Genomic DNA, 15,723 nt, shown 5'->3' with positions numbered 1-15,723 from the left:
GATACCACTGCACACTTGTGAAAATACCCCATATCAAAAATTCCAGAAACATGTTGGTGAAGATGGGAGCAAAAGGAACCTTCATACCAATAGAGGAGCAGGCACAACTCAAGGCAAGATATGGCATAGGGCCTCTGTTGGCTGAGGTACCTCTGACTTCCAAGGGTGCTCTCACTTCTTTTTGATAACTGTTGTTTGTGGAAGTACCAATATGGGAGACCAATGGCCATGGGAAGCTCACAAATTAGACCCTCAAGAAAGTTATATACCTACCTCAACCCAACATTACAGGGAAGAAGAGGTCTGACACCTGAAAAACTTCAATAATTGGAAAGTTCTGTTTAAGCAAATGGGACCCTAAATTTAATGTCTCAGTTGGCAACCTCACTTGTCTGGGTCAACCATATTTTAATGAGACCTCCCAAGAGACTCTGTGGTGGTCCACCAATTTAACCAGTCACCCTGAGCCAGCCCCACATCCCTTGAGTAATTTTTCAGATCTTAACTCCTCAGGGTAGATATTGGAACAGAGGCGGAAAGGGCTACAAAAAGGGCAACAAGGCAGGAGACGGGATGGAAGGATGGAACGATCACCCACCTGCTCAGGCTCTGAGACCAGAGAGCCACCAAAAAGCCCCAAAAGGCCAAAAACCAAAACCAAGGGCTATAGCAATACAACACCCACACAATAGGACCTATTGGGCTATAGCTGAACAAAGGACAGTCCCCAGTAAGAGGACAGGTCACTGTCTGTGGGTTCTCACCCATACACACAATTGCAAGAGACCTCAGGCTCCACGAACTGCTGCACCTCCCCCTGCAGTGACCCTTAGGGCTAATGGCTTGCGTCACGGTCCCTAGGTCTGGCTGGGCAACCAGCGCGCAGGGGGAGAACAGCAAAACCCACTGAAGACATACCTGCTGCACCTCCCCCTGCAGTGACCTCTAGGAATCCCTAGGTCGGGCTGGGCAAGGAACCAGCGCGCAGGGGGAGAACAGCAAAATTCCCTGAAGACATAGATAAGACGGAAGCCTGTTGAAAGATAACGACCACCAGGAGCCACTACAGGAATGCTGTCCGCACGGAAACTTATCTCGCCTTCTCAAGGCCCACAAACTTTATTCTAATACAACTGTCTCGCTAAAATCTTTTCTCTCTCTCTAAAATCTTTTCTCTTTCTCTGTCTAAAAGGTCATTGGTTTGCTGATTAAAAAATAACATACGAAATCTAATAACTAGGCTAATTCAAATAAAACGTTACTAAACTCTGTGTGCTAATAGAACTGTTAGTTTAATAATTTCTCTGTTGTATGGTTAGCCTTGTTAGCATTAATCTTAATGATAAAAATATTACATTGTGAAAAGTAAAATTCACCCGTGTTAATTAATAGTAATTTAGTGGTAGTGAGTAGTTAAAACAAAAAGTAATCATATAAAACAAAAAGAAAAATTAATAGCCTAACTACTTAGGAATGCGCCTGAGTCCAGATGTAAATCACTGCCCTGGCAATGATAAGCTAAACCTATAAGCAAGCTGATTTCTTCACTGATGTTCACCATTCCTATGCTTTTAGAAAACATATATATACTGGTCACCAACTCAAATTAAATTACACTCAGATTTTCACTCTTGAAGTGTCTCTGTTTGTCATTTCTTTAACCGAATCCCTAACCACCCTGCGCAGTCTCTCAACCCTGAGACGGCCTCATCGTTCACTGCTGTGCAAGTCTGCGGCAACGAACAACAACCATAGGGTTTATTTTACAAACAGGGGAAACAAAGCATTCACTGTGTACGCAAGTGGCAGCTGCCTCACCCAGACAGCATCAGTGATGGTTGCCACAGGTCACCCAGAGTGCTACACAGCACTGGCCAGTAGTGATGGCCACTGCTGGTCCTGCAGAGGCAGTGTCAGAGACACCCAGTGTTAACAGCTCTTTGTCAATTATTGGGCTATACCAACTACAAACAGCTCTTTAAGACACCAGGCCCAGGGCCTTTTGGGCTCCCTTTAGGCACCGTCAGAGACAGGACCAAGACCCAGACTCTACAAAGGTTTTCAGTTTCTCTTCTCTCCTTGGAGATCAGCTGCTGGATGCTTCTTTTCCTCTTTCTTCGGAGTCCAGGAACAGAATCTCCCATTTCTTTCTTCTTCCTTCAGAGGCTGGAACCACCTTCTTTCTTCAGGGGCTGGCTCTCTCCTTCAGGGTCTGGCATTTTCTCTTCTTCTTCAGAGGCTTTCTCAGCACCCTCCGACCCTTGTTTATATCCTCTTTTATTTATTTTTTTAATTATTATTTTTTAAATTTTATATATTTGTACATCATTTTTCATGGTCTCACTCATAGCAGGAAATTAGAAAATCTAAATAAGGGACCAGGAAAAAGACTATAATAAAGTAAAAATCAAAATTAACAAGCAACTATCAAGCAACTGTAAGTCAGAGACACACTACGCGGGTGGGGGTGAGGGGGCAGGGAGGAGGGAGTAGGATCAAAACAAGGGGGGCTGGGTATTGTATGGGAACTATAGCCTAGATGTTTACATCCTCTTTCAGGGTGCCTGTAGTAACCGGAAGGCACAGAGCTAGTTCTGTCTGATCCAAGCAGACAGGGAAAGGAGAGTCCTGGAGCACTCGGTGGCTTTCTCAGGCTTTTATTAAGCTTTTCCATGTAGTGCAGCAACCAGTACATGGCAGGCAGGGGTACGGAGGGCCAGGAGGCTGGAAGGCCTCCCAGCCCCAGCGAATCTTCAATCTTTACTGGGCTCTCTGGCGTTCTTTCTCCCCTTCTCTCTCCTGCCTCTACTTCTCTTGGCGAATATCTCAATACTGCAGCCATGGCCCACAGAAGTAAACAAAACAACTAAATATAACAATGGAACAAAATGCAGGTGCTGCCAAAAGGCAGGGCAATCCTAGCGGCGGGAGGGCAGAAAAGCCTGAAAATCACTTACCGGACAGTGCCTCACCTACAAGTCTGAATGGACCATTTAGCACCAATCGGCTCATAGCTCACACCTGATTGGTCCATTACAAAATGACAGCTACTGACCTCTGAAGAGCAACTGCCATGACTGACTTGTGGTGGAGCAGCAGGGTGAAAAGACAGCACTGCTCCTGCCAGCTCCCAACGCTGAGACAGAATTGACTCCTGTTCTCTGAGGATGTACTGGCTTCTGTGCATGTTTCCTACTAACTAGAAAAACTTGTTTTGGCAGTAACTTAATAATTTGTATAAGCATAAACACAATTGTGTGCTATTTTCTTGACCCTTTGTTTATAGTTTTAATGAAAGCTTGGGCTGGGAGAGTGAAAGGCAGAGTTGTTCTTGATGGCACTCTCCCCAGCCTCCCCTGTTGCAAATTCATTTAGACTTGGAGTTATAGCAAATTCATAGACTTGGAGTCAAGCCTTTATTCATAGCTGAGAACTGCTCATCAGCTGTCTGCAGCGGTGGCCCATGTCCCAGTCCAGGAATGGAAAGGATGGAGCCCTGATACATTATTTGGTGGCTGGTTCTGTAGTTTTGGAGAGTTCAAAACTTTTTTTTTTAATAGAGGCATGTTTTATTTATTTATTTGTTTGTTTATTTGTTTTGTTTATACATGCACTGGGTACAGTTAGAAGTGCGGGAGGGTGAGAGAATCCACCAGAGCCAGAGCGGGGAGCAGAGCAGGCAGAAGGACCGAAGTACACTGCTGAGGGGAGCAGCGGGTGGCAGGAGAGGTCTGCGCGCCATGCGGGACCCTCCTCCGGTGGCCAGGGAGCAGCCGGGGATCGAACCGGCGCCACAGAGGCCGCGGGCAGCTTCGCAACCCAGTGCTCAACCGCTGCGCCACCGGGGAGGCCCGAGTTCAAAACTTTTATTGGAACTTTTCTTCTCTCTTTGGGACTATTTTTCTGCTACTCTCTTGCCTTATACTACTGTTCATATGCACTTTTTCTAACTTCACAGAAGCCCTGGTGGACCGAAAAACCATAGCATGGATTATGTATATGCACAAATCCAAGCCCTTAAAATTGCCAGGATGATTTATTTTATGGCAATGCTCTCTAGCATAAAACAGAGCATCAAAGGGGGGATTAAAGGTTAATTTTCAAAAACAAGGCATGAAAGAAAGGAGAGAAAGGGGAAGGGAGGAAGGAAGGAGGGAGGAAAGGGAAAGAAAAGGCAAATCAGGACACTGTCATGGAAATAAATAATAAACATGAACCAAATGTTGTCTTAACTCAGTATTATTAGAGAATGATAAAGATGTCAAAACCAGTTTAAATGTGTTATGCAACCATTCCAGGCCTGGTAGATTCACTGGTAGTTCTCACAGTTGAAAAGAGAATTTTGGAGCCTTTGGTGGATTTTGCAGGCCTTGAATAATGGAACATACACACAGGCAGGCAGAGCGAGACTCCAACTGAGAGAGGCAGAACAGCAACTCCACTGCCCAAAGCCCCCTTCACACTGGCAAGAGCCCATAGCCACACAGCAGATACGTTGCTGTGAATGCAAGCCCCATCTATTGTTTGCTAGATGTCCAAATGGTGGAAAACATAGCATTTAAAGGTATGAGCTGTCTGTTGTGTGAAAGGTGAAAAGTAACCTGGTTTTAACTCATTTTCTTTGCAAAACGACAATCCAAAGAACAGCTATATACACATGATGAATAATGAAATGAAGGTGTAAATAGAGGTAAAATTCACTTTTTTCACATTTTGGAAAGGAAGCTGGTTGACTCTCCAAGCATCAAGATTTATTTACATGTATAGAGACAAGAATTATTTCACATACTCTCAGTTATATATAAATTACAGAGTGATAAATTATCTCAAGGTAAAGAAAGCCTCAAAACGCCTCAAAGTCAATAATGTGGAAAGATGTGCCCTAAACAGTGCATATTTTTTCTTGAATTATATCTTCATTGGGTGTTCTACCTATGTGTGTGTGTGTGTGTGTGTGTGTATGTGTGTGTGTGTCTCCAAGTTGCTCCTTTTTATAAGCACATCAGTCATATTGAATTAGGGCCCACCTAAAAAACCTCACTGTAACTCAGATTGCTTTTGTAAATATCCTATCTACAAATAATGACACATTCTGTAAATCTAGGTTAGAACCTCAATATAGAAATTTCTGCAGGACATGACTACTGTGCAATTATCCCAGGCTGGGTAGGTTCATTGTCAGGTCTCACAGACAAAAAAGAGAATTTTGGAGTCTTCGGTAGATTTTGCAGTCTCTTAAGGCTGAGACTGGGGACCTACACCCAGGCAGGCAGGCAGGCCTGCAAAGGCAAGCAGAACCAGCGAGACTCCAACTCTGAGAAAGGCAGAACAATTACCCTGCCCAGCTCCTTTATACCTCAAGAGCCCATAGCCACACAACTGATACTTTGTTGCAAACACAGGGCCCAGCTGTTGTTTGTTAGATGCCTCAATGGTGGAAAACTTATCATTGAAAGGTATGGCTGTCTGTTGTGTGGAAGGTGAAAAATAGCCTGATTTTAACTCATTTTCCTTTCATTGATTCAACCTATAATAACTGGCAAAAACTACTTTAATCAATTTTAGACTTCTTACTTCCACGTGGACTAGGAAACACTAGAAAAAGTATAGGTCCCATTCTTGCTACAAAAATAAGAGCCTCCAAAATTGCCTTTGTAACTTTACTTATCCCATTGTCTACCTTAGGTCACAGAGCAACCCTTTAGCCTAAAATTTGAAAGCCAGTGGCTGGAACTGGATACAAGTTAGAAGAGTTCAGCTAGGATAGTTGACATTGGTGAATAATGAATTTAAGTTCACAGCCTCTTGCAGGGATTTTCCCAAGAACTTCACTGTGTTGTCATGGGACCATCTGAATAGCCCTAAGAAGTGAATTGTGGGCTATTATCAAACAATTTAACATAAACAAAATTGTAATAGAAGACAAAGATGCAAGAATGTGACAGAAAATTTATTTTAAGAAATAATGATTGAAATTTATCCAGTCATGACAGACAACAAACCACAGACCCAAGGGGCTTAGTAAAGTCTGTTTTAATGATGCTTTATTGTTTCTATTACTTGATGTTTTAGTGCCCTCAAAATAGATGTTAATTATTTAGGTAAACTAAAGAGTTGAGATAAACATCTAACTCTTCACATTCCTAGCTCAGTGTGATATTGTTACAGGGCAGGGAGAGCGGCACCCCAGACCCTGCAAACCTGCCTGCTCTAAATAGGTTCTGCCATCTGCCGCATCAACACAAAACATATGAGGCTTTAATAGGAAGGAACTTTAATACAATTAGGAAACAATACAGGAAAGGCAAAGAATATAGTTTCTAAATCAAGCACCCAAAGTTACCTGTCCCCTTGTGGGTAAAAGTCCACCCAAGCAGGATTGGGCCAGAACAAGGCCCCAAAGTCTGCCCCAAGTCTAAAGCATCTTCCAGTGGGGACCCACAGAAAGGGATAAGAAACAACCAGACAAGTCTGGAAGGAAAAGAGCAAAATCAAAATCAAGACAAAAAGCCTCCATTGTTACCTCCCCATGGGTCTCTCACCCACATCTGTTTCAACCAGTCCACAACCACAAGGCAAGTGTAGTTTCTTCACGTGTCTCTCATCTCCATGTGGGTCCTCCAGGGCTCCTTCTGGCTCCATCCTGCTTCCTTCCTTCTTCGGTCTCTGCAGCTTCTCTCTCTGCTCAGCTCCACCCTCCCTTGGGTGGGGCAGGAAACCTGGAACCTCCCCCTTTCCTGGGGACCACCCTGTTACAATATCACAGGGACACTACAATTAAATATAACTAACCTCAGAGCACCCTTCCTTTCTTCTTGCCTGCACCTTCTGGAGGAAATGATGAGAAATTATATTATTGAGCAAATGAATATAATAAAGATTGCAGCAGAACTTCCAACCCAGGTGCAATGAACACCCCAATGCAGACATTATTAACAAGTTTGCTTACTTACGGCTTTTTCACTTTAAAGATTCATGGCCAGGGCCTCAGCACTCCTATCCAAACGAAGTTGCATTTCAGAAGGGTGAGGTAGCCAGTCAAGTTGGTCTGTCTCTCCAAGGCAATCCTGGTTGTCTGCCTCTTTCCCCCTTTGCCTGTCCTCCCCCTCATGTCTGGAACTTTGATGCAAATGGTTGTGCCTGCTGAAAAAAAAAGATGCTATCAACGTAACAAATGTGAAGACAGTTATGTATAAAAGGAACCCTCTGTCTTTAAACCAGTGCTCAGACATAATGGAGCTACCCAGGTCTGGGACCTCATGCATGAGTAATGAAGCTTTTCCTGACCTCACCATTCCTGAGGTACCACTTGTTCTTCCTCTGCCTGGGTAAAAGGCCAGAATTTCTACAACAGAAACTAATAAAGACTGTTTCCCCAGTATCTCCCTCTCCTTCTGCCGTCTGGTTAACCTGGTGCTTCACACAAGTTGCCCCGCACGAATATCTATGTTTCTTCCATAACACAATGGGTACAATAAACTTGATTATTCCATTAATTTCTTTCTCTGGTCTTATGCCTTTGTTGATAAATTATGACTAAAAGAAATCTCAAGTACAATAGAACTCCACCCCACCACCTGAAGGGTGTGCTGGTGAGGATGAATAGCCCCAGGCAAAATTTGAACAAAGTATTGGTGATGGTGGAGACTCTGATAAGAAATATAAGGGACTGCAGAAGCAGCCCCTGGACATGTTACAGGGCAACCCCACTCTAAAACAGGTTGCCTGACTGTGGGTCCTCACCCATGTGCTTAACAGGGACTTAAACTGCAGGCACACATAAAAGGTTAACAAAAGGTTTATTTACAAGGGAAAGGGAAATGAGGAAATGTACAACTGAGGGAGAAAAGAAGGAGATAAATTCTTAAGTATGTCCTACCTCTTCCGCCGACCTGGAATCCCAAATGACCCACCATGACCAAACCTGCCTGGCCAAGAGCATGAGCTAAGTGCATGAGACCCCCCTAACATGGCTGGTTTTTATTTACAAACAGAGAAAATGGCTGCTTAACTCTGCCCTTAGGGCCTCGCAACTTCCCTTTGGTGAACATGGGATTTGTAGTTCCTGGTGTCTTGATGGAGTGAGGGTGGCATCCACAAAGCCTGTATAGAGTTTGCTCACGACATCCTTTCCCCCTAACAGATTCAACATTCAGAATTTCAGCATTTTCAGATATTCAGCAATACCAGGGTCAGCAATTTTTGCTTCTGCCATGCTGATCTTCCAGAAGGCTGGTGCAGGCCTCTGAAGCATGTGGAGAGGCCTCCAGCAGCCAACCTCAGAGAGGAAAAGTTCAGAGGCTTTGCAGGTAGCCAAGTGACTGAAACTGTGCCCAGTTTTGCTGCTGTTGTTAGGGGGAAAAGGATGTCCTAAGCTAATTCCATACAGGGTTTGTGGACTACACCCCCACTCCAGACCAAAGCCATCAGGATATTGGGAAAGACAAATCCTATCAACACCAAAGGGAAGGTTGCTGGAAACTGAGGGTGGAGTTAAGCAGCCAGGTTTGGTATAAAACCAGACACGTGGGTCTTGGGGGGCTCCTTTTGGCTCTCTGCCAGCTCTCAGCTCTTGGCCAGCTCTCAGAGTGCCATTGGGTTTCCAGGTTGGTGGATTGGGTAGGACACATTTAAGACTTCATTTCCCTATTTTCTCCCTGAGTTGTACATTTCCTCACTTCCCCTTCTTTTGTAAATAAACCTTTTATTAACCTTTTGTGTGTGCCTACAGTGGAGTATTAATATGTCCCTTTGAAGCGCACAGGTGAGGACCCACAGCCAGGCAACCCATTTTATATTGGGGCTGCCCTGTAACAGTTTGGCGCCCAACGTGGTTTCCAAGCTACACCCATGGTTGACCAGCCCAAAGTAACTTTCTTTGCTTTGGTTACCATAAGCGCACTAGGTCTGCAGGACTCACAGTGAAATCTTTGTTTCACATCTTGAAAAGTCTGCTTTCCACCCCCCCGCCCCATGTGTACAGCTCTGTGGGTGTGTTTTTGACCCAAACGTGGCCTCAACCATGAGCTTAAGCAGTTTTATTCCTAGCTTGAGTTCTTTCAGTTTTTTTCTGGCCTTGAGTTTAAGTAGCCTTTTTCTGTTAAATATTGCCACCAGCTTTATAAATGTAAATAATTGGATGAAGCCTCGTGTATGGCACATGATTTTACTTCTGTATACATATGTGAGTGGTTTACAAGCCATCCCTTGACAGTTTGTGCTTCTGGGTGTTTTTTTTTGGTAATGTGTGTAGGCGCCATTTGCTACATTCTTGTTTCTATGAGAGATAGATGTTCTACTTCACATAGTGAGAATGTGCTGCAACAAATTCAAGCTCTTAACTTAGCTATGCAACAATAAATTAAGGTTTTGGATTTAACTATTAAGAGTATGAGGGATGAAAACCTCAATGTTTTTGAGTCAGCTTTTAAAAGCATGCAGGATCAAGCTTTTAAAAGTATACAGGACCAGATACAGGCCACTCTCCATAAATTGGATATGGCAGAGGCTCGGCTGATGGCATAGAGAAGAGATAAACCTTCTTCCCATGAGGACTGCAGGAGAGTGGAGTTAGAAGAGGAGGAGCATCATTTGCCAAATACCATAAACACATCAGGACAAAGGCCTTCTCCACATGATGAGGCCCCTCCTGCACAGACTCCTGAGGCGCAGAATCCTGAGGCAGCCTCCACTGCCCTCCAGGGAGGAAAATAAAATGGCATGTCCTCCCCACATTAGACGCAGCACCCGTTTTGGCAGAAGGGGTCACCCTGAGGCAGGAGAGTTTCCTCTTCACCGGATGCCAATGGGTGGCTTGAACGATGGGTGACCTGCTGGGTACTTTTGGTTGCACCTTCCTTTTAGCACTGGAGACCTCCTAAATTGGAGGAGCTCTGTCCCCTCATACCAGCAGGCTCCTAAGAGGATGGTGAACTTGTTTGCCTCCATCTTCGTCTCCCACGGCCCTAACTGGGCAGATATACAGTCAATGTTACATACTTTACTAACTCTAGATGAGAAAAGGATGGTAGTCAGGAAAGCCAGGGAGAAGGCCGACCGTCTTCACCAATAGGATAGACAATCCTCAGAGCCAGAGATCTACCCAGAGGTAGATCCTGGATGGGACCCCAACAATGGAGGAATGGTGATGTTAGAATTGTATAAAAAATGTTTATTGGTAGGACTGCAGCAGGGAATCCCCAAACAAAAAAAATTTTAATAAAATTTACAACTTGAACAAGGGGCTAATGGGGATCCATCAGAATTCCTTGAGAGAATTATTCAGACGTATACAAACCACAGGGATATAAATCCAGATGCCCCAGAAAATGCTCGTCTGATTACTATGGCGTTCATCACATACAGTGCTCCAGACATAAAGAAAAAGTTAGTAAAAGTAGACAGTGTCACAGAGATGAGTCTGTCCCACGTAGTGGACTTAGCATTTAAGGTTTATAATAATAGAGAGGACAGGAGACTGAAACCTGCAAATGTTTTCGTACAAAGAGAGCACAGGACAGGGTTTTGGGGAAACAGTAATGGACTGAGACGTGAACCCCTACAAAGAAATCAGTGTGTTTTCTGCAGGGAAGAGGGACATTGGAAGTACAGTTGTCCCAGATTACAGGGAAGCTGCAGATGCAGTAATTACAGAAGGCAGGATAGAAGACTGAGGACACCATGACAGGATGATTCACACAGGGGTTACAGGAAGGAATATAGAAGGAGTACACAGAACCAGGAGCCAAGGAGAGAGGAAAACAATTGTTAGCACAGAGTAGAAGCTCAGATGATGATACGGAATACAGACAGAGAAGAAAGCAACAGCCCAGCACAGAGGACAGGAGACAAGTGGTAGCAAGAGTAGAGCCTCAGGTGAAGATAGGCGGGAATATAGACAGAGTAGAAGGAATCTGGAGCAAGTGCAGAGGAAAGGAGACAAATAATAGTTCATGGAGAAAGTTCTGATGAAGAATGGGGGTGCCTGGGGTCTCTACTAGATCTTAAGAAGCCCATTAAAATAACCCCCTCAGAGCCCCGGGTAACACTTGCTGTGGGGGATCGTCTGATTGATTTCTTGGTGGACACTGGAGCGACATACTCAATTTTGAATTTGAAATTAACTAAAATGAGCAAAGAGACTGTAGCAGTCACTGGGATTATGGGTAGGCCACAACAGAAAGCCTTCTTACAACCTTTGGAGTGCCGGCTGGGCACCACACAGCTCCAGCACAGCTTTCTGTACATGGAAGAGTGTCCAATCCCTCTACTTGGTCATGACCTTTTAAGTAAGCTCAATGCACGAGTTATAGTCTCACCCAAAAATCAGAGGCTTCACCTGCAGGTACCTCCAGAACATGCTCTGCGGTTCCAGATGTTACTTACTCAAGATGCTCCACCAAAATGTGAAATTTTATGTTCAGAAATTGTTGAAAGAGTAAGTAAATGGGTATGGGCTGATGGTACCCCAGGACGTGGGCGGAATGCAGAGCCTGTAAAGATTGAAGTGATAGAGGGGAGCAAAACCCCGAGGAGGAAGCAATATCCCTTAAAAGAGGAGGCCTTGAGGGGAATTGAGCCCCTTGAAAAGATTCCTTCAATCTGGACTCATTCGGCCCTGCTACTCACCGTACAACACTCCGATTCTGCCAGTGAAGAAACCCCATACAGGCGAGTACCATTTTGTCCAAGATTAAAGGGCTGTTAATGACATTGTTCAGGATTTACATCCCACTGTGCCTAATCCCTACACCCTATTAACTGCCATGACTTTGGGTGGTTTTCGGTATTAGTCCTGAAGGATGCCTTTTTCTGTATCCCAATAGATGTTCAGGATCAACTGCTTTTTGCCTTTGAGTGGCAGGACCCTAAGTCCAAGAGCACTCTCCAGTATTGCTGGACTGTGCTTCCATAGGGATTTAAGAACTCCCCAACTAATTTTGGGGAAATACTGGCCAGGGATCTCAGGAAGGTTCAATTAAACCAGGGTGTCTTATTACAATATGTAGATGATTTATTGATTGCAAGTCCAGACTATGAATCTTGTCTGGAAAATACCATAGTGGTACTGAACCACCTGGCAGAATGTGGTTACAAAGTGTCACCTAACAAGGCACAGATATGTAAACAAACATTGACATATTTGGGGTTTGAAATTAAGAAAGGCAGACGGAGCCTGATGATGGAAAGAAAACAGGTAATTTCAGCCCTTAGAGTCCCCAGCAACCGGTGACATTTGTTCGGATTTTTGGGTATGGCTGGGTTTTGCAGGATTTGGATTCCTAATTTTGGATTACTAGCAAAACCCTTATATGATGCTCTCAAAGGCCTGGACTCTGACCTTTGTCTTGGACTCCAGAATGTCAAAAGGCCTTTGATGAAATAAAAGTAAAATTGATCTCAGCACCAGCATTAGGGCTTCCAGATCTTAGGAAGCCATTCAGACTTTATGTACATGAGAGACAGGGGGTTGGCCTAGGAGTGCTAATCCAATCGTTGGGGCCAAAAATGCAGCCCGTTGCATATCTGACCAAACAATTGGACCACACCACTAAGGGTTGGCCACCATCTTTGTGTGCTGTGGCTGCCACTTGTGACCTCCTACATGAGGCAGAGAAGTTTACATTGGATCAGCCCATCACTGTGTGTGCCACATAAGGTCTTGACATTGCTGGAGCAGAAGGGTGGACTTTGGTTGACCGCTGGGCAAATGGAAAAATATCAAGCAGCTCTGTTGGACAATTCTAATGTGAAACTACAGGTTTCTAATTCCCTGAATCCTACCACATTGCTTCCAAGCAATGCAAACGGACCTGAGGATGAGACTTTAATCCTTAACTGTTTAGAAACCATAGACACCGTGTATGCCAGCTGACTGGATCTAACTGACCAGCCTCTGCTGGATCCAGAATGGGAGTTATTTACAGATGGCAGTAGCTTCATGGACAAGGCCGTTGATGCGCGGGATATGCAGTGGTGACGCTCCAGAACACCATGGAAACTAAGGCTCTTCCGGCAGGTACATCAGTGCAGAAAGCCAAATTAATAGCCCTGACCTGTGCCTTGGAACTCTCAAAAGGTAAAAGAGTCAATATATTTAGTGACTCAAAATACTCTTTTATGATTCTCCACATACATGGGGCCATTTGGAAGGAGTGGGGACTTCTTACCACTAGTAACAAGGATGTCAAACACCCATTAGAAATCCTGGCCTTGTTAAAGGCAGTAGCTTTACCATCAGCTGTTGCTATGATGCATTGTCCTGGCCACCAAAAGGGTGGGTCTGACATGTCAAAGGGCAACAGTGCAGCTGATGGGGTGGCTAAGGCCACTGCTTGTTCTGACATCCAGGGTGCACTCATTCCTCTTATGGACCTAACTCAGTAAGCTCCTGAATACACCAAGCAGGATGAGGAGAGAGCTCGTGCATGGGGATTTACTGAGTTTGACCCCAGCTCCACTTGGAGAGTAAACTCTCATGGGATGATACTCCTCCCAGAGGTCCTGGTATATCCGGTGCTAAAACATCTTCACAAAGGATCTCACTATGGGAGAGATGCCTTATTAGAAACAGTGCACCCATATTTGAAGGGCCCATATTTACATAAAATAGCACAACGGATCACCTGAGGTTGTCAACTGTGTGCCAGGAATAACCCCAAGACTGACTCCCACCCTAAAGCCATTAGGGTTCAATATTGGGGCAAGTGCCCTTTTGAGGACTGGCAGGTAGACTTTACACAAATGCCTAGAACAACAGGCAATTTCAAATACCTACTGGTTTTTGTGGACACATCCTCGGGATGGGTGGAAGCATTTTCCACAAAGACAGAAAAAGCTTCCAAGGTTGCAAAACAGCTGCTAAAGGGGATAATCCCTAGCTTTGGGTTGCCCGACTCCATCCAGAGTGATAATGGGCCAGCATTCGTCTCTGACATTACTCATGCAGTGAGCAGTGCATTACAGATCAACTGGAAATTGCATGCTGCAAGGAGATCACAATCTTCTGAACAGATGGAAAAAATGAACCACAGCTTAAAGAAAACCTTGGCAAAACTGTGCCAAGAAACACACCTTCGTTGGGACCAGGTACTATCCCTTGCCCTCCTCCAGATAAGAGTGGCACCTAGAAGTGGGCTACAATTAAGCCCCTTTGAAATTGTGTTCGGAAGACCCTTCCAGGCCTCAGTTCTGAAAGCCAGTCCCGGAAATAGCACAAGATTGCCAGATCACACAATATGTGAAACACATCCAGGAGGTTCTGTCAGTAATTCACAACTTTGCAACCTCGAGGATCTCTATGCCTCCTGATCAACCAATGCATCCCTTCAGACCTGGATACCAGGTCTTACTGAAGACCTGGCAGAGTGGGGATGCCCAAAACCAGCTGTCAGAAAAATGGACTGGTCCATATGATGTTTTGCTGAGCACACATACTTCTTTGAAACTTCCAGGCATAAATCCCTGGGTACATCATTCCAGAGTTAAGAAAGCGCCAGAAGGAACTGACCCAGAGACGAAGTCCCACTGGTTCTTGTGAACCCATTGAGGACTTGAGATATTTGTTTAAGAAACAGAAAAAAACTTGAATGTTACTGACTTCTTTTCCAGTTATTGTTGCAGGATACCCAAGGATTCATTTTTTTCTGAAGAAACCCTGAGAAAAACTAACATGCTCTAACCAATCTTCCTTTCAAAGTTTAGGAGACATGAAATAACATCTAGGATCACACATATGCTGGCAGTATTTTTTTTTTTTTTACACAGAAAGATTTTCAATCTTGATTTTGTTATTTCCTTTTAACTTTTTGCTTTTTTCAACTTTGAGGGGTTTTTTTTTCCCTGCTTGTTTTTGTTACTTTGGCATATGAGTGAAACTGCTGTTGTATGAGATATCCCACGTGTGATAAATGGTAACTAAAGAGCTCTTTGTGTCTCTATGTTGTATGTCTGTATGTCCTTGTGTCCTTGTCTTGGCCTCCAGTGGTTGACAAATTGGTATACATGGTGCCCATAAATATTGGAAAAAAAAAAAAGTCTCCAGATATGAGAAAAACTAAAGATTATGGTTTAATTGTTAACATTGTACTACTGAACTAAGCTGTTGCCTTCATAGAGATTGACTATTGTTGTTACTGCTGTTTTTCTGATATTTATGGCAAAGCTTCTCAGAAATCTAAATTCAAGTACAAATTTGGTAGCCTGTCATTTGACTGATGCAAGGAAATTTTGTGGAACCTCAGTAGAGATTCTGAGACACTCCACAAAGTTTCTCCCTTTCCTCCTGGGAAAGGTGTTAGATGAATCTGTTCTATTTGGCTTAACCAGTGAAGTAAAACTGGAAGGGAAGCATTGTCACTTGAGAAAATGGTAAAACTTTGGCATGTACAGAAATGTTAACATTGGTTTTCTAAAATATGTATAAAACCTCTCAGTACCTGATATGTATGTAAATTGTCGATAGTGATTGTCACCTTGTAATATTGTATACTTCCATTGTTTATTGACAGAAATTGTTTCTGGAAAAATAGGGAGAAAAGACCTCAACAGATTCCTATTGATGGAACTGCTGAGAGTACATATTTCCTACACAGGACTGAATACACCTGATATTGACTAAGTTTTCTTTGACATAATACTTGTAATTTTTTTGCATTTTGTTGAATCCACAAAGTTTTTTTGTTTTGAGTGACCATGGCCTGCAGTAAGGTTGCGTTTTTTTTT

Source organism: Talpa occidentalis, unplaced genomic scaffold, assembly GCF_014898055.3.
Source record: "Talpa occidentalis isolate TD23 unplaced genomic scaffold, MPIMG_talOcc4v2.1 talOcc4.9, whole genome shotgun sequence".
NCBI lineage: Eukaryota > Metazoa > Chordata > Mammalia > Eulipotyphla > Talpidae > Talpa > Talpa occidentalis.
This window is presented reverse-complemented; position numbering follows the sequence as displayed.